The following is a 20,766-nucleotide window of genomic DNA, read 5'->3' on the forward strand; positions in this document are numbered from 1 at the left end:
CAGCATGACTGTCCCCCTTATCTGCCTGCTTGAAAAATCACTGCAAGCGCTAAGGGATGATGTTGTGGAAGAGGTGGAGGATGAGGATTCAGCATTTCCATCATCTTCTGGACAGTCAGCGCCACGTGGTTCCTCACAAACACGTAGGCAGGGGACAGTTTGTGAGGAGGATGAGGAGGAGTCAATGGAGGAGGAAGACATCCATCCAGAGGAGGGAGTTACACAATTGTCCAGTACTCAGTGTGTACAGCGAGGGTGGGGTGATGACGAGCGGGCAGAGATCACGCCTCCAGCAGGGGACAGCGTTTCTTGGGCAGTTGGCAGTCTGCAGCACATGGTGGATTACATGCTGCAGTGCCTGAGAAACGACCGCCGCATCGCCCACATTCTCAACATGTCTGATTATTGGGTGTTCACCCTCCTCGATCCTCGCTACCGGGACAACGTAGAAAGCCTCATCACACCGTTGAACCGGGAGCGAAAAATGCGGGAGTACCAAGACACACTGGTGAATTCCATCATCTTCTCCATTCCAACTGACAGAAGTGCTGCTAGTGCATTCCAAAGCAGCTCAGTGCGTCCAGGCAGTGGTGGAGGCTCTGCACAAAGAGGGAGCAGAAGCAGTGCCTCTGCCCAAGGCAAGACCAGTATGGCCCAACTGTGGCACAGTTTTCTGTGCCCGCCACAAAAGTCTACACCATCACAGACGGCTCCAGTCAGCAGGAGGCAACGGTTCCGTCAGATGGTGACAGACTACATGTCTTGCCCTCTTGCTGTACTCCCAGACGGCTCTTCCCCTTTCAAGTTTTGGGTCTCAAAGCTGGATACATGGCCAGAGCTAAGCCAGTATGCATTGGAGGTGCTGTCTTGCCCTGCGGCCAGTGTATTATCGGAACGTGTCTTTAGTGCTGCAGGTGGTGTACTAACTGACCGTCGCATGCGACTATCCTCCGATAACGTTGACCGGCTTACTTTCCTGAAAATGAACAAGGCCTGGATCTCGCAGGAATTTGCCACTCCTCTTCCTGATTAAATAATTAGGTGACTGTCTACAGTATCCAGGTCTCCTGTTGTGTTCATCTTTCTACCACCTGAACTTAAATTCCTGGGCTCCAACACCGCCAGTTGAGGCTCAGAAGTGCCGTCTGCACAGTCAAAACATACGACCCAGTGTTATTGGGTTTCAGTAACGTCAGCTGATCCCCAGCTGTGTAGCCGGCAATGTGTCCTGCGACCGCCACGCTGACACAACAACTGAAATGTAAGGGAACCTGTCCCCCCCCCCCCCCCCAAGGCGTTTGTTACTGAAAGAGCCACCTTGTACAGCAGTAATGCTGCACAAGGAAAAGGTAGCTATTTTTGTTTAGCTCCTTGCACACGCAGAACTTAACACTTATAAAATGTGTCCACTGATACCGTAAAACCGTCCCGGAGGTGGGACTTTCCTTCGTAATATGACGCAGCACAGCCGTCATTCCTACCCCCTTGGCGCCGTGCCCCGGCTCCTCAGCGTTGTTTGATTCCGTCCCGGAGCCTGCGCTGTTATGTTATCCCTTGGCCAGGCACACTTAGCGCTGCCCGTCTTCTGACATCATTTGGTGTCAGGATGGCTGGGCCTGTGCGGCCGCGCTGGCCGAGAGCCCGCCTCGCAGTGTCTTCTGATTTAATCCCACTGGGGGCCTGAGATCCATGGACATGCGCAGTGCATATCTGAACCTCCACCTCTCACTCATCTCCCTACGGCTTCTTCAGACTGTGCGGTGTCAGCTGGTCCCTAATAGCATGCCACGGCCGTGACACCGCACAGTCTTAAGAAGCCGTAGGGAGGGGAGTGAGAGGCGAGGATATGCACTGCGCATGGCCACGGATCCCAGGCCCGCGGTGGGATTACATTAGACGACACTGCGAGGCGGGCTCTCGGCCAGCGCGGCCGCACAGGCGCAGCCAGCCTGACACCAAATGATGTCAGAAGATGGGCAGCGCTAAGTGTGCCTGGCCAAGGGATAACATAACAGCGCAGGCTCCGGGACGGAATCAAACAACGCTGAGGAGCCGGGGAACGGCACCAAAGAGGTAGGAATGACGGCTGTGCAGCGTCATATTACGAAGGAAAGTCCCACCTCCGGGACGGTCTCACGGTATCAGGGGACACATTTTATAAGTGTTTAGTTCTGTGTTTGCAAAGAGCATCATGAAAAGAGCTAAGTTTACCTTTTCCAGCATTAGTGCTGTACACGATGGCTCTTTCAGCTACAAACGCCTGGGGGGGGGGTTAAAGTTTCCCTTTCAACTTGCTCCAGTGCAGGCTTCGGCCTACACTCTGCTCCCTCTCCTCCTCCTGCTGACCCTGGGCTCCAACACCGCCAGTTGGGGCCCGGTACTGCTAGCTGGACAGAGCCAAACACCAGCCAATGTGTCAGTGGGGTTCAGCACCGCCAGCTGTTCCCCTGCTGTGTAGCCGGCAACGTGTCCTGCAACAGCCACGCAGACACAAGAACTGAAATTGAAGGAAACCTGTCCCCCCTCCCCCAGGCGTTTTTACGTTTTACAGCCACCTTGTACGACAGTAATGCTGCATGTGTGCAAGGTGGCTCAGAAACTTATTCTCCTTGCCCATGTTGAAGTGAACACGTCTAAAAATGAGTCCTCTGCGACCATTAAAACGTCCCTCAGGTGTGATTTTCCTTTGTATTGACACGCAACAAGCTCCTTGGTAGCGCTGCCCGTCTTCTGGCATCATTGTTTGGCTGCCTGCGCCTCTGCGGCCGCCTTGCCCCACACAACGCCCCTCGGTGTCTTATTTATTGGGACTGCGAGGGTGTGATTGATGGGCATGAACGGTGCATTTCTTCGCCTGTCCCTCATCTCCTTCCGCCTTCTTCGGACTGTGCGTCTTCATGGCCGTGGCATGCGATAAGGGATCAGCTGACGCCGCATAGTCTGAAGCGGGTGTAAGAACCCAAGCGAGAGGCGAACATATGTACTGCGCCAGGCCATGAATCCCAGCCCCGCAGTGTTTTAACAATGTTAAGACACTGGGGGGCTGGGATTCATGGTCATCGCAAACCGCAACGGCCGACATAACATGATGTCAGAGGATGGGCAGCGCTAACAGCGCAAGGCCAAGGGATAACACAAAAGCGCAGACTCCTGTGCAACAAATAACGATGCTCAGGAGGCCGCGCAAAGCACCAAGGTGGCATTTTTGCCAGCTGTACTGCGTCTCTTTACGAAGGGAACTCACGCCTCAAAATCAGTTTGACTGTGTAAGGGCCTAAATGTTATACGTGTTCCTTTCAGCGTGTGCAAGGAGCAAAATTAAAAGAGCAACCTTTGACTTGTGCAGCATTACTGCTGCATAAGCTGTGGCTATTCTACTTTGTAACCCCTGAGGGGGGGTTAAAGGTTACCTTTGAAATTGGTTCAATTAGGCTTCGGCCTACACTCTGCTCCCCCTGCAGAGCCCGGGCTCCAACACCGCCAGTTGGGGCCCGGTACTGCTAGCTGCACAGAGCCAAACACCAGCCAATGTGTCAGTGGGGTTCAGCACCGCCAGCTGTTCCCCTGCTGTGCAGCCGGCAACGTGTCCTGCAACAGCCACGCAGGCACAACAGACCCAAAGCTGCCGCCAGTGCAGGCTTCGGCCTACACTCTGCTCCATCTCCTCCTCCTGCTGACCCTGGGCTCTAACACCGCCAGTTGGGGCCCGGTACTGCTAGCTGCACAGAGAAAAACACCAGCCAATGTGTCAGTGGGGTTCAGCACCGCCAGCTGTTCCCCTGCTGTGTAGCCGGCATCGTGTCCTGCAAAAGCCACGCAGACACAAGAACTGAAATTGAAGGGAACCTGTCCCCCCTCCCCCAGGCGTTTGTACGTTTTACAGCCACCTTGTACAGCGGTAATGCTGCATGTGTGCAAGGTGGCTCATAAACGTATTCTCCTCGCACATGTGGAACTGAAAACACGTCTAAAATGTGTCCTCTGTGTGACCATTTAACCATCCCGGAGGTGTGACTTTCCTTTGTAATGACACGCTGCAACCCCCTTGGTAGCGCTGCCCATCTTCTGGCATCATTGTTTGGCTGCCTGTGCCTCTGCGGCCGCCCTGACCCACACAACGCCCCTCGGTGTCTTATTTATTGGGACTGCGAGGGTGTGATTGATGGGCATGAGCAGTGCATCAGTTCGCCTGTCCCTCATCTCCTTCCGCCTTCTTCAGACTGTGCAGCTTCATGGCCGTGGCATGCGATAAGGGATCAGCTGACGCCGCACAGTCTGAAACGGGTGTAAGGACCCGAGTGTGAGAGGCGAACATATGTGCTGCGCCAGGCCATGAATCCCAGCCCCGCAGTGTTTTAACAATGTTAAGACACTGCGGGGCTGGGATTCATGGTCATCGCGAACCGCACCGGCCAACATTAAATGATGCCAGAAGATGGGCAGCGCTAACAGCGCTAGGCCAGGGGATAACACGACAGCGCAGACTCCTGTACAGCAAATAACAACGCTCAGGAGGCTGCACCCAGCACCAAGGTGGGATTCTTGACATCTGTGCTGCGTCTCATTACGAAGGGAACTCACGCCTCCAACACAGTTTGACTGTATAAAGGGCTAAATGTTATACGTGTTTCATTCAGCGTGTGCAAGGAGAAAAATTAAAAGAGCAACCATTGACTTGTGCAGCACTACTGCTGCATAAGCTGTGGCTCTTCTACTTTGTAACACCTGAGGGGGGGTTAAAGGTTACCTTTGAAATTGGTTCAATTAGGCTTCGGCCTACACTCTGCTCCCCCTGCAGAGCCCGGGCTCTAACACCGCCAGTTGGGGCCCGGTACTGCTAGCTGCACAGAGCCAAACACCAGCCAATGTGTCAGTGGGGTTCAGCACCGCCAGCTGTTCTCCTGCTGTGCAGCCGGCAACGTGTCTTGCAACAGCCACGCAGGCACAACAGACCCAAAGCTGCCGCCAGTGCAGGCTTTGGCCTACACTCTGCTCCATCTCCTCCTCCTGCTGACCCTGGGCTCTAACACCGCCAGTTGGGGCCCGGTACTGCTAGCTGCACAGAGCAAAACACCAGCCAATGTGTCAGTGGGGTTCAGCACCGCCAGCTGTTCCCCTGCTGTGCAGCCGGCAACGTGTCCTGCAACAGCCACGCAGGCACAACAGACCCAAAGCTGCCGCCAGTGCAGGCTTCGGCCTACACTCTGCTCCCTCTCCTCCTCCTGCTGACCCTTGGCTCCAACACTGCTAGTTGGGGCTCTAGGAAGACAAGCTTGAATAGGTCCCCATCCTGGTTCCAGCACCGTCAGCTGGTTCCAGGCAGAGCCTTTGGCTTAGGTGCCTCCCTCTGGGTATCCGAGTTCCACCAACGTCAGGTGGTCCTTGGTAGTGCTTTCAGGCACGGGTACCTCCTGCTTAGTAACCGGGTTCCAGTAACATCAGCTGGTCCTCGGTCGTTCCATTGGCTCTTGGACCTTCGGCTACCCATCCGGGTTCCAGCACCGTCAGCTGGTTCTCGGCAGTGTCTTTTGCTCTTGTACCTTCTGCTCCCCATCCTGGTTCCAGTACCGTCAGCTGGTTCCGGGCAGAGCCTTTGGCTTAGGTGCCTCCCTCTGGGTATCCGAGTTCCACCAACGTCAGGTGGTCCTTGGTAGTGCTTTCAGGCACGGGTACCTCCTGCTTAGTAACCGGGTTCCAGTAACGTCAGCTGGTCCTCGGTAGTTCCATTGGCTCTTGGACCTTCGGGTAGCCATCCGAGTTCCAGTTCCATCAGCTGTTTCTCGGCATTTTCTCAGCCTTCTTGTACCTTCTGCTACATTTCCAAGTTCAAGAGACTAAACACGATGACCCGGAAGACCACCCCTAAGATGACGACGACCCCAGAGACGACAACCACCATGATGACGACGACCCTGGAGACGATGACCCTGAAGACCACCCCGATGACGACGACCCCGGAGACGACGACCCTGGAGACTACGACGACCTGGAAGACCGAGAAGCAGAAGAACAAGAGGCTGCAGAACAAAGAGCAGAAGAACATTAAGCATAAGACTAAATATCAGAGCAAAAGATATTATCTAAATTATAAGCAGAAGAAGACTAAGCAGTGTATGGGGGTGAGTCCGTTCCTCCTCGTGGTGCCCATGGATAAAGCCTGATGCTGCAGGCCAAACTGAACGCGGACAAATGTAACTGTTTTGTGACAGGCAGAACGGAAGGTGTAATCTTCAAACTTTTATAGATAACAACTACGGGAATGCCTGTCACAAATAAGAATATGATGAAGAAGTAGAATATGAAGAAGATAATAGTAAAATAAAAAGAATATGAACAATGTAACAAAAAAATAATAGGTAGAAGATGAAGAAGAAGATGAATAAGGTGAAGAAGTTGATGTCAAAGAAGCTGATGATGAGGATAATGAAGAAGAAAGTGTGGGAGAAGTAAAAAAGAAGGTGAAGGGTGTGGAAGTAGTGAAACATCAATATCTGACAAAATAAAATAAAAAAAAATAACAGTAAAAATCTTTCTAACGCCGAACGTCATAAAAAAAAATAAAAATCCTGCTATTCTATTTGATTGGGCTAAACCTCTGTGCCTTTAATGTCTCCGCCACCTTCCCCCAATACATCCTACATTATTCTTAGTTGTTTTCCTTCATGTAGAATGAACCTACAAGTTTATAAAGGGTTTATTTTAATTCCGATATTTTCGTCCCATTGACTTGCATTGGGATCGGGTATCGGATTAGATCCGATACTTTGACGGTATCGGCCGATACTTTCCGATACCGATACTTTCCGATATTGGAAGGTATCGCTCAACACTACCGATAATCCTTCAGTGACACGCTAATTGACAGCCTGCTATGTAGCATGTGTGTATGGAGTATATGAAGAGCAGGCTGTCAATCAAAGCCTCGAGGAGTGATTCCAAAAGTGCTCAAAGTAACAGTCACAGCTAGCTTTACAAAGGCAGGTAGCGAGCGGCGACGGTAAGGATATAGCTTCATTTTCTCCCTGTAGCCACTGCTCTAGTAACTGGATTTAGATGCTATTTACTTGTAGATTATCACTACACTCACCGGCCACTTTATTAGGTACACCTGTCCAACTTCTTGTTAACACTTAATTTCTAATCAGCCAATCACATGGCGGCAACTCAGTGCATTTAGGCATGTAGACATGGTCAAGACAATCTCCTGCAGTTCAAACCGAGCATCAGTATGGGGAAGAAAGGTGATTTGAGTGCCTTTGAACGTGGCATGGTTGTTGGTGCCAGAAGGGCTGGTCTGAGTATTTCAGAAACTGCTGATCTACTGGGATTTTCACGCACAACCATCTCTAGGGTTTACAGAGAATGGTCCGAAAAAGAAAAAAAAATCCAGTGAGCGGCAGTTCTGTGGGCGGAAATGCCTTGTTGATGCCAGAGGTCAGAGGAGAATGGGCAGACTGGTTCGAGCTGATAGAAAGGCAACAGTGACTCAAATCGCCACCCGTTACAACCAAGGTAGGCCTAAGAGCATCTCTGAACGCACAGTGCGTCGAACTTTGAGGCAGATAGGCTACAGCAGCAGAAGACCACACCGGATACCACTCCTTTCAGCTAAGAACAGGAAATTGAGGCTACAATTTGTACAAGCTCATCGAAATTGGACAGTAGAAGATTGGAAAAACGTTGCTTGGTCTGATGAGTCTCGATTTCTGCTGCGACATTCGGATGGTAGGGTCAGAATTTGGCGTAAACAACATGAAAGCATGGATCCATCCTGCCTTGTATGGAGCATCTTTGGGATGTGCAGCCGACAAATCTGCGGCAACTGTGTGATGCCATCATGTCAATATGGACCAAAATCTCTGAGGAATGCTTCCAGCACCTTGTTGAATCTATGCCATGAAGAATTGAGGCAGTTCTGAAGGCAAAAGGGGGTCCAACCCGTTACTAGCATGGTGTACCTAATAAAGTGGCCGGTGAGTGTACATCTGCTGGTAAAGTGTTTCTGGACATGACAGGGTTCCTTTATGTCACGTAGTGCATCAAAAACTCTAAAAACAGCCCATATTATGATTGTAAAGAACACTATCCATACCCTTTGGAGGGGCTGAGAATATGGCACTGTAGGCATTACACCAATTAGCCTGACGCATACTTTCCTCAATTATACCCTGACTATAGTGTTACGTCAGCCGCTACCTCCCTGTAATTCCCACAATCAAGCCGTTTGCTGAAACTTGTAGCAATGTGGATTTCTTGAGGCTGTTTAGGCATTGGCAGTTAAATCGAGATACCTATCCATTCATGAGGAATTAATGTTTAGGATTATGTACGAGACCGACCAATCAACCAGATAAAATGAGTCAAAACATCACCCCGGCCACGTCTCTGTAGAATAAAGCCCTAGTGTTTCTACAGTGTCTCCGCCATGTTATCATAACAAAAGAAACCATTTATTTTCATGACATCTAAAAGTACAAATCTATATTGATTTCTTTTGGAGATGAATATCCAGATAATTGTATAGTTCATTGGTTAGGAATTGGTCATACAGAGTTCAGTTACTGATGCTTAGACATATAGACTATGGGTGTGAAGCAGTCCTTAGGGGTACGGTATTGGAGAACTTTTTTTCCGGTGGCCCCCATAGACTTGCAACCTCAAGTGCTGACATGTTTTCAGTGATGAGCCACTGCAAGGTGCTTCTAGTGGTGGCACATTTTTCTGACACCAAGGGATCATCTTTTGCTTTAGGCTCAAGACTGTTAGGCTCACTGTTAGGTGAGATGGATCCTCTAAGCCCTAGATCTGGGTGGGCACATGGATCCCGGGAATTGATGCAGCAGTAGAAAGTCACATGAGGAACGAGGACTTGGAGTGTTGGAGGCCACAAGCATACAGGTGCAAAGAGGACGTAGAAAATTCCAAAATAACATAGGTAGATGCAGGCCAGGAGCAGAGAGCGGTACACAGCAAAAGAAACTGAACTAAAAGTCTTGGAGGACCTTAAAAAGGTCTAGGCAGAAGATGTCATGAGAACATGGCGGACCACCTTCTTAACTCAATGTGGAGCACGGCAGATGGCAGTGGACTCAGGGGAAGTAAAGAGAGCCCAGGATAGGTGTACAACAAAGACGCTAATAAAAGATGCCATATTGTATCTGGGAGTTAAAAAACTTTTTATTTCAGACGCATAATGGTGGTCTTAATCTTTCCATATCTCAGCTTTACTCTTGTTTGACCAACAGCTGTTCGTAATGAACTCACCGCAGACATGCGTGCTCAATTTAGTCGAGCATCCATATATTTTTAAGAGGGACACTTGTCCTGATACATGCCAAATGAACTTCAGCCAAACATTTCATACATTAGACTGGATTTTCCTGCTTTCTTAGGACTCAGTCACATGTCAGTTTTTCACGTACGAGTGCTATCTGTGTATTTCATGGCTAGGACTCGTACCTGTGATAGTCTATTGCACTGATCACATATCAGTGATTTTTTTTCTGGACCAAGCAGTCTGTGCAAAATCGCAGAGACATGTCTGATATTGATCCAAATGTCTGATCAGACTTGGCAATGAAAATCTATGGGTCAGTGAAAAAAACAGACAGTACTTTGATGCCATTTGAGTGGTGTCCATTTTACACTGATGGAAGAAGTTGGAAAAAAATGTTATCGGTGAAAAAAAGTGTTGAGACTTTGACCAAACCCTGATGACACTTTATGTTTTTCTCATATGTAAAAAAAACTGACGTCTAAATGAGGTCTTACATTGGCTGCATTAGATTTGCCTAACATAATTCTAAAGCCTCATTCAGATGCCAGTGATTTTTCTCACATGCAAAAAAAAGGTCTGCATTTCATCACTGTATTTGATCAGTGTAATCAGAATATAGTTAGTTTTTATCATCAGAGTTTGGTTGGTCAAAGTTTTATCAGTTTTTTCTCGAATTAAAAAAATACACATGGAGATTTCTCAAGCTTCTCCTATCAAACGGTCCGTGAAAAATGTTGTCCTATATTTTCATGGATCCATAAGCTTGCACAGGCGGGTTTGATCTGACACTTGGATTAATATTGGATAAGTCTCAATGCTTTTGAGGGAACCACTCATTCCAAACTAAAAATTGGACATGTGAACAGCCACATAGACTATGATAGGTGCAAGTGCTATCCTTGAAAAGTAGAACTCGTACAAGAAAAACTGACATCTGAATGAGCATCATTTGTGCGATCACCTTTAGAAATGAACATCTAGTGCAAGTGGTTGGCTTCAAAGTCAGTCTTGGGGTTGTCTTTCGATGAACGTTTGGGACTCATTATTTTGTCACTGGGTGATAACATTTTGTCTGGCTACAGCCAGACAAAATAAATAGGTGGGTAGGTGACATTTTTTAGAGCAAAAGGCTGTTTCTATTGTCCACTATTATTTGGCTTGATCCTCTGGGATCCCTGTAGCTGGACCACACAACGATCTCAAATGATCACCAAATCAATGGTGATAATTATGGATGAATAGGACCAGAATTTAAGAAATTCAACCCAATGTAAGGGATTTGTAAGTTTAGTATTGGGTAAGAAAAGCTCCAACCTATATGAAGATGTTTAAAAAAAGTCAATTAGCCCAGAATCTTGGATCTATAAAGGGGATATTTATTTTAAAGGACTGAAAGACATTATCCTCATCTGTAACACATTACAATATTTGCTTTTCAGCTTTTGTTCCATTGTCATGGTATTATTAGTCTGTTTCAACATAAAGGCTCCGTGGATAATTTTGAAATTGATTCACAAGATGTGCTGAAGTGAAATCTCCTTGTCACTGTGAAGGGTCTTTGTGGGATAATAAAGACATCACGTACATCTGTGGAGAGGATAAGGTATTTGCAACTGCATTCTGCAGCTCAGCGGAAAATATTTAAAACTGTCATTTCTCTTCCTTCCGGAAGGAATGTCAAGTGACATATTGAGCAGAAACACATACTCTAATTTGCACGGTGGAAAAGCAAATCACTCGTTTCCAATTTTTCATGAACAACAGTCATCTTTTGTCCTTTTGTGACTTCACAGAGTTACAGACCGCTTTCGGAGCAACACTCCTAACTTAATTCTATCAAAATTTGCAACAATTTATAAATACTTTCTATTGTTTGCTGTGTACGGCTTTGAGGCCAGTTGTCCTTTTCTCCTCCATTCACACCAAAAATTAAAGGGCTTGCCCCAACTTAGTAAGTATCACCAAGATAGATGGTAACCTCGTGATTACTGGGAGTCCAACCACTGAGACTTCAACTGATCTCTGGACTCTCTGATTGTCCATTCTAACTTCGTGTCAGTCTCTAGTCTTTGTCTATGGGACTGCCGGAAATAGCTGAGCACTCTAGTTATTTTAGTAGACCATTTCAGTGCCCAGTTCTCAGGATTGACGAGGGGTCCCTGTGATCAGATCCTCCAGCGTTCAGCAAGATGTTATAATGTTATGTATAGGTAGTAACTTTTAGGTGACATCTCATTTAAGGGGTTATTCCAATCCACATAGGAAGAGGTTATGCCATAAATGTGCAATAAGTGGGAGCTCCACTTATGTGCTGCTTGTTCTACTCTTTTTCTGACTCCCATGTAGATTACTAAAAAACCAAAAGGAAGAGGAGCCAACTCTCCATTTGGCAAATTGAGGTCAGGGGGTTTCACCCATGTACTGCTTGTTCTGTTCTTTTCATGGCTCCCATATAGATTAGTAGAGAGTCAGAGGTAAGAGGACCCAATTCTTCATTTAGCAAAATGAAGTCAAGGAGGTCTCGCCCATGCGCTGCTCTTTTCATGGCTCCCGTACAGATTAATAACAGAGTTGTTAAACACATCATCCGTGCCACAATGAGAATGCCACAATCTATGTGCAAAAATATTTAGCATGGATATATATCTATCTCTTTCTCTGAAAGCATCAGTTCGGGAAACTGCCACTGATACAGATAATAACTTCCCCAAGAATGCAGTAAAGATCCCATAAAACATGAAAATTTATTAAATATTCATTAAAATGACATATTACAATACAGGACAGGTAACCAGATACAGAGGGAAACAGATGAGGCACTATGTGCTGGTACAGTCCACCAAAGAACTCATGTCCACCTCATGCAGCATACATACTATTCTTATTCAAGGGGGCTCATGGCACTAAAACAATGATCAATGTCCACAAATTCAGAGATGGCCATATAAGCCAACATGGCCATAAGCACCCATATACGCATGGAATTACCTGAAAATGGTGCAGTGAGTGGTCCAGAGTTCACCCCGACGTGCGTTTCGGAGCGCTACGCTCCTTCCTCAGGGGGCACCCATGAGGAAGGAGCGTAGCGCTCCGAAACGCACATCGGGGTGAACTCTGGACCACTCACTGCACCATTTTCAGGTAATTCCATGCGTATATGGGTGCTTATGGCCATGTTGGCTTATATGGCCATCTCTGAATTTGTGGACATTGATCATTGTTATAGTGCCATGAGCCCCCTTGAATAAGAATAGTATGTATGCTGCAGTGAGGTGGACATGAGTTCTTTGGTGTACTGTACCAGCACATAGTGCCTCATCTGTTTCCCTCTGTATCTGGTTACCTGCCCTGTATTGTAATATGTCATTTTAATGAATATTTAATACATTTCCCGTACAGATTAGTTGAGAGCCAAAGGTAAGACGTGACAACTCTCCATTTGGCAAAATGAGGTCACGGTGGTCTCACCCATGCGGTGCTTGCTCTTGCTCTTTTCATGGCTCCCATACAGGTTAGTAACGAGCCAAGCCAAGAAGAGTCAGCTGTCTGGCAAATGAATGTCATGGGGGTCTCACCCATGTACTGCTTGTTCTGCTCTTTTTATGGCTCCATTATAGATTAGTAGAGGGTCAAAGGCAAAAGAAGCCAACTGTTATGATCCGGTGACCTTGGAGCCGCATGAGACTTTCTCTGGAGTAGGTGGAACCTGTACTGACCGCAAACCCTAAACTGACACCGCAACTAGAAGTAGCCGTGGGGTGTACCTAACACATCCTAGACACCTCGACACAGCCGGAGAACTAAATACCCCTATAGATGGAAATGGGAATTCTATCTTGCCTCAGAGCAGAACCCCAAAGGATAGGTAGCCCCCCACAAATATTGACTATGAGTATTAGAGGAAAGACACATGCAGGCAGAAAACAGGATTTAGCAAAAGAGGCCACTCTAGCTAAATAGAAAAGCATAGGATAGAATACTAAGCGGTCAGTATTAAAACCCTAAAAATATCCACAGCAGATAATACAAAAATTCCACATCTAACTAAAGACATGGAATGTATATCTGCATCTCCTGAGAATCCAACATGACTGAAAAAATCCAAACACAGTCTAAGCTGGACAAGAAAAAACAATGAATAGTACTGAATAGTAAAGCACACAGCATGTGAGCTGCAGAAACAAAACCCAGACACTTATCTTGGCTGATTTGGCAGCAGGGCAGGAGGAACCAGACAGAGATGTAAGACCTCCAAGAACAATGGACAACTGGCAAGGACTAATGGATCCTGCAAACCTAAATACCCAGAGAGAGCTGCAATCAGCAGGGACACCTGCTCAGGATTGCAACCCAGGGACAACTGTATTACCGCCAACAACCACCGGAGGGAACCCAAGAGCAGAATTCACAACAGCCAACTTTCCGTTTGGCAAATTGAGGTCACAGGTCCCCAATTCTACCAAAGATAGACTTGCGCCAATCAATGTATACAATAGGAATACTATTTTAAAGGAAAACTCCTGGTAAAATGAATAAACCCATGTTATGACTATGCAGGGTCTAAAGAGGTGGGTTAAGAACCACAGGATATGCTATAAATATCTGAGATATGGGGCACCCACATTCCACCAGGCGAAGAAGCTGGTAATGGTTACATCCAGCTGTGGGATGAATGAAGAGGTGGCCGTGCTTGCTAGGCTGTTTCCATAATTCTCGTGGAGGAAGAGAACCACACACATTTGCCACACAAAGGTTATGTACTGAGGGGCGTAGAGGACACACATAAAGAGAAGCTATATAAAATGGTAACAATGTTATTTTAGTACCACATGAAGTTCCATAATTATTTCCATTTTAGCAAACATAAATAGGATCATTGTGGGTAAGGTTGGTGGTCTTTTTTAGTTTTTGACATATCAATGTAACTAGTGTATGCTCTCGAAATACAGTATTTAAAGGCACAATGCAATTTACAAGTAACCTATACAATATCGTTAGTCCATAAATCATGAATATGTTAATTGATAACACATGGTCAATTAACCCCATTTACAAAGACTAGAAAAATATCAGGCACAATGTTTTTCTTCAAAGAGACTCATTTTAATAAATAGCTCACTTATATTGCGGGCCCAATTGCGGCAATTTCCTGTGACGCTTTTGAATAATTTTATTTTACTTAATACTATGAATCCTACAGAAACCTTAGGTCGTGGGACTCTAAAATGAATGATTCAATTATTGTTATTTCCTCAGTCTGGAGAGGAAAAACACACACAGGAAAAAAAATTGACCACTAATTCAGTCCTAATCCCAATTTACAAATAATATTTACAAAAATTGCAGTGGTGGTCCATTTCTTATTCATTTTTCATTACATACCTATACGTACGTATCATGACTGCTCGATAGATACTAGTAATGTAGTTTGGGCTGGTAAAAAACTAGAATTAAAGATAGCCATACAGTTTAGATGAACAGTTCTCAACTTGTAGCACTTGTACCAGGAGAAACAACCCTTCAGCCTCAGAGGGCACACACTGAGGCTGAAAAGGACCTACTATGTCAGATATGGGGGAAAGTGGAGAATATCAGATAAGAATGGAAAATGGAGAAAACAAATGTTTCTCCAAAGGGTGAGTCCTTAGAGTTCAGGGGTCGACAAAGGGAGGTATGGTTAGAGGAGACTTTGAGGGCACAACTTAGTGCTGCTGAGAAGCTGTGAGGTGTCAAGTCAAGGTAGGAGAGGCTACACACACCAAAATGATCAGTTCAGACTATGGAGGCTTCCAGTAGGTAGGCAAAGACAGAGATGCCATTGAAAGGACCATCCTTCACCAGAGTTCAAAGGTAACAGTCATGACCTATCACGTTTAGTCATAAGGCTTTCCACTGATGGGATGGGAGGGACTGGTCTGGAACAAGTGTATATGAGGGTACCGTCACACAGTGCCATTTTCATCGCTACGACGGCACGATTCGTGACGTTGCAGCGTCGTATGATTATCGCTCCAGCGTTGTAGACTGCGGTCACACGTTGCAATACACGGCGCTGGAGCGATAATTTCATGACGTATTTGCGATGTAGAAGCCATTGGTTACTGTGCGCACATCGTATACAACCTGTGTCACACGATGCAATCATGCCGCCACAGCGGGACACTAGACGAAAGAAAGAAAGTTTCAAACGATCTGCTACGACGTGCGATTCTCAGCGGGGTTCCGGATCGCAGTAGCGTGTCAGACACTACGATATCGTAATGATATCGCTAGAACGTCACGAATCGTGCCGTCGTAGCGATGAAAATGGCACTGTGTGACGGTACCCTAAGGCGATCTATATAAAGGGGGTTCTGGACTGGGGTCTATAAACATTGGAATCTGGTCTGGGGTCTGTATAAAGGGAGGATCAGGCCTAGGGATTGTAGGTTTGTGTACATGACTGGGGTCTATATAAAGATGATCTAGCAGGGGTGTATATTTCTTTAGGTCTGATATGCACCATTTTAATGTCATGCACATACTATTTGTGATTGAAATGTCACTACTTTTGATGTGTCATATAACATTAATTAATTCCCTTGTTCGTGTCTGACCTAGCCTTTACACCGTGCTGGATCAATCAAACAGACACCAATGGTTCCCCTTTACGGGTCTCATTAGTTTATATTAAGGTCTGTTCGGGTTCTAACATGGTATCCATTTTTTTGATGGGAAAAATAGTGCTGAATCTTATGCTTTCCTTCACATCAAATCAGAGGACACCCTTGTCAAGACAAACATGGATTTGATAGTTAGGGGCCTGGGGAACGAAAAAGCGCTATTTGGCTAGCTTTAAAACCAGAAAAGAAGTAGCTTGAGAAGCTCGGCTCCAATCTAACACTTGCCATTTTGTGCAATGACTTCACTTTGCTGTAGATCTGTGTGAGCAGGAAGGAAGATGCAGTAACAGGTCGGAAGCAGAGCAAGCGTTAACGTGGGGTTTAATTTAACAGGTATACTCCTCGCAGCAAGAAAACAGATAAAACAGTATAAAGGATTATAGGGGACGTAACTCAGGGGATGCGGGTGTGAAGCATAGGGTAGGAAGATGAAGGATAGCAAATTTATCAGTCTGATGACTTCAAAATGCAGTTAGTTCAGGATGTGGATGTTGGCGCCAAAGCAGTGGCACATAAGGGGTCCAATATGGTCCTGGAAAAGATGGCGTCCTGGATCCTGGCGGCGGCAGTGATTCCTCGTGGTCCAGTGTAGTCCTGGAAAAGATGACATCTTGGCTCCTGGCGGCGACGGTGATTCCTTGTGGTCAGGTCGGTGATCGATGTGTCAGGAAACAATGAGCCGGACAGAGCACAGTCTTTCCCCCTGTCAGCGTACAGAGACAATGAGCAACGTGATTCAGGTACAAAAGGAAACCCCTCCATAGTGGGTGTCCCAATTCTCCCGTCGGTGTGTGCGCAGGCTTATGTCCTGACTGGGCATCCTGTCACTCACGGTCAGCGATGTCAGCAGGGACCTGGTACGTTGTTGTCGGCAGTCTGTTTTAACAGCTTTTAGCCTCTGCTGGTTTTTGCCTGCTCTGGCAGTAGGCCCCCCAACAGAAACCCTGACACTGCCCTCCTGCGCGATGCACGTTCCCACGGTAACTAACTGATTTGCCACGTGCTATGGCCCTTTTATCTTAGCCACGCCCCCTACTCCTAGGTGCAGAGGTCAGTCCAGGGCTTTAAGCTTTCCCCCGTGAAACCTGAGTGACAGCCCCGACAGTTCCAGATCCGTCACGGAGTAGGTAGGCCTGGTCCGGGTCTTCTTACATTTGCATATATTAAAAAAGTGATTTCTTCATAGTTATGACTCATGCTACTGCTGTACAATTATCAGGATATGCGATCACACCTTCGTTTAACATATTTAGAATACTACTGTTCTTATATATGGAAGAGGAGCCTATCCACTTTTTCAGGCAGCAGGGCCAGGGGGGCAAATAAACCTTCTGCCCAATGCTTGCTACATGGTGAGAGATTAGAGTCAAAACTAGTATTGTAATTACTCTAACTTGTATATCGGCGCGAAACCCTGTTCATTCTGTTCACTACGACGTGTGGTCTTCCCACTTATACCTCTAAAATGGTGAAAGTGAAATGTCATACTGTAGTTGACGCTTGAGCAGCAGTATATATCTTTTTAATATCCTGTCTGTCTAGTCCTAAAAAGCTTTGATTATGGTAAATGGTTTCCTTTCCGCCTGTGATAGTCAGGACAATACAACCCAACCATTTTTTCTCATGATTAATTCTTCTGTTACTGCCACTGTTTATTTGTCAGACTTCATATATGAAGCATCTGGAAGAGGGGAAATGGGACGTATACAGTGTAATGTATTTCTTTACACTATGGCATCCACTCAAACAGCTTAGCGTAGCTCCCCAGCCTGTAATTGTTTTTCCGTCTAGAGTCAATGGACCATGAAAATGGAGACCTGATCCAATGTGCACTGGCAGCCAGGAGTGATTTGTATCAGAACATCTGTGCACCCTTCTTATCCTAAAACATACCCATTTTTCTTCCTCAAATTTTTTTTTCGGGTAGAAAAAAGATTGAATCTATGTCTAAAAATTGCTGTCTCACCATCAATAGCAAGACTTATAATGGACTCTCTGACTGCAACACATTCCAGTCTACAGTAATCTATCCGGAACAACGTTGAGAATAAATCTGCTAGACTAATTTGTCTTTTTCTTTTTATTATTTTTAGCTAGACAACATGGCCGCAGTTTTTGTATAACTTGTGCCAAACGGTTGAACAACTGAAATTTCAGCTGATGACAGCAACAGATACGAACTCGCATTATTGAGACACGCAACCTGCCATACAGGTGTCTCCCTGAAAATCTAAGGTTACTTGTTAGCAAAGTGTACTGGAGAAAGCTGGCTGGTGAACAAGTGGCAATATTAAGTACATGAAAATAAAACAGTCTTATCTGTAGGGAATGATAAAATCCCCAGATGTCTGCTGGACAAAATCAAACCCTTATAGTTAGTCTGTTATTTTAGGTATTTACGTCGGCTCTAGGCATAGTCGTCTGCTTCTATAAAGTCAGCCATTTAGGGATGAAAGGTCAGAACCATGAGAATCCCACCTGGGGATTGATTGAAGGTGGGCATACACCTTAGAAGTTGGTAGGTTCTTGAGTAACCATTGAACAAATATTTGTCCGGTAAAGTTGTTCAAAGTGGTCATACATATTAGATTATACTGGGCGAGTATTGTCCGATGTATATCTGGAAGTGTCTGTCACTATAGATGGATGAAGAAAGACAAATCTTACACATAAATGGTCATTTGTGTTTCAAAACGATACACAAACGATGATGGTGAGTCAAGGAAGGCCCTCACTTGTGGTTGTTTCACCGGACGAACATCCTTTTTGGCAAAAAATATCTATTTTCTTCAACCCTAGTTTAAAAGTGGTATCCAACGTTGAAAAAATAGATTTCTTTCGCAAGGATCTATTCAGAATAAGAAACAGAATCCTATTCCCCTTCCATCACCACCGTGAATCCCACACAGGTCACTTCGGAGGTCGGTGCCATCTCTGGAAGTGATGGCTGCACCATCCGGTCAGATGAAATCTATAAATGGCTGCACTAGTCAGGTGACTACACTAGCACATCATCAGATATTTCTCGAATGATACCAACTACAGGATTAAAGAGATTGTCCACCACCCAGGCAACCCCTTCTCAATACATATGTTTGTCCCCAGTGAAATAGTAACACTTAAACTCATCTCTGGTGCCACCCCATTCCTCCAGTGTTGGCACTGGCTCTCCCAGTGATCACTTGACATTGTTACATGATCTCTGCAGCCAATTAGTACTCGCTTCACTCTGCCTGCCTTTGGAAGTATCACATACATCCGGAGGAAGTGAGAGAGCAGTAGCTATCACTTCCTCCAGAAGTAAGTGATTTGTTTGAAGGTGAAGAGCGTGAAACCAGATGTAACTGGCAGCAGGGATCGAGTAACAATGTCAGGAGAGACAGTGCCCACACCGTTCTAACGAGTAGTGGACAACCCCTTTAAACAGTCCTGTCAACATCCAGAGAGTGTAGTTCTCGCTTTCAGAGCCATTGCAGGCTTCCAGAGCAGCCTGCACTAAATCTGTTTGACAGAAAGTCAGCATGCCTCCATTTATTATTTTGAAATTTAGATGATCACTACACAAACTATATTGTGCAGATATTAGTGATGAGTCAACGTGCTCGGATAGCGTGTTAAGGCATGCTCGAGTGTTAGCAGAGTATCTTGGTCGTGCTCAGATAATATATCCGAGTCCCTGCGGCTGCATATTTTGCGGCGGTAGAGAGCTGCAACACATGTAGGGATTGCCAAACAGGGAATCCTTAATCATACAACTTAGACTCCCAGCACCTCATGGAGCAATAGGGTCAACATTACCCAAAGGTGAGGCGCACGTCATATCCAAGGAGTCCTTCTCGGAACACGTCCAAATACCAAAGCATAAATAAGGACAGCGCCTCACAAGTTGGTGAATTTGCATCACATTTATTCTGCCTCCAGTTGCGATGTTTCGATAAAAAGAGATCTTTATTAAGCTTGATAAAGATCACTTTTGATTGAAACGTCGCAACTGGAGGCAAAATAAATGTGATGTAAATTCACCAACTTGTGAGGCGCTGTCCTTATTTATGCTTTGGTATTTAAACAGGGGATCCTTGTCTACTGCCGCAAAACATGCCGTAGCAGGGGCTCAAAAATATTATCTGAGCACGGCCAAGATACTCTGATAACACGTTATCCGAGCACGTTCACTAGGAGACATTAAAGTCCCGCTGTATGAGAATTATACTAACTAGTACAAATTATAAAACCAACCACGTAAAAAAAAAAAAAGAAATGAATATGCCAAATACCCTTTAGCTGTATGAAATCTATGGGTATGAATGTATCATTATTTATGACACTAATACAGACATTAGAAAGAACACATCATGTGCCAAAATATGTCTAATTCGCTGGGTACTGGATACTGTCCAAAAATAAGCATGACTAGCTAATTATATGATGTTCGGTGTTGCAGATCTGACAAATTCCACACATTTTTATGTAAATTAGTTTACAATGAATAATAGCAGAAGCCCAGGTGTAGAAGTAGGTGCAGTCATCCAAGAATAAGTACCAATATTTCACACAATAAAAATAGAATGTGAATAATACCATTGGTCCCACAGAAATAGATAATGTCCTAAAATAAATTCTACAAGGGTGTTCTGCATCTGGGATCCCCAGAATCAGCTGTGATCTGATCAGGGGACTTAAAAGTAGGTGATTAATTTTCCTGCACTGCCACCGCAGGACAAATTGGGCATTTCAAGATTTATAATAAAATTAATAGGTCCCATATACAGTGGGGCAAAAAAGTATTTAGTCAGTCAGCAATAGTGCAAGTTCCACCACTTAAAAAGA

General features: G+C 45.7%; 1 protein-coding gene and 1 long non-coding RNA gene across 4 annotated transcripts in view; both read right to left on the reverse strand.

Annotated features, from left to right (window-relative positions):
* ERC2 (ELKS/RAB6-interacting/CAST family member 2) overlaps positions 1–20,766 on the reverse strand; it is a 1,115,226-nt gene that overhangs the window by 104,715 nt on the left and 989,745 nt on the right. The gene's annotated exons all lie outside the window — the stretch shown is intronic.
* On the reverse strand, positions 16,243–16,910 carry LOC143788282 (uncharacterized). Its single transcript, XR_013218593.1, has 2 exons — positions 16,772–16,910; positions 16,243–16,642 (listed from the first exon to the last, which is right to left on the reverse strand). It is a non-coding gene; the product is annotated as an uncharacterized LOC143788282 (long non-coding RNA).

Source organism: Ranitomeya variabilis, chromosome 8 (genome assembly GCF_051348905.1).
Source record: "Ranitomeya variabilis isolate aRanVar5 chromosome 8, aRanVar5.hap1, whole genome shotgun sequence".
Taxonomy (NCBI): domain Eukaryota; kingdom Metazoa; phylum Chordata; class Amphibia; order Anura; family Dendrobatidae; genus Ranitomeya; species Ranitomeya variabilis.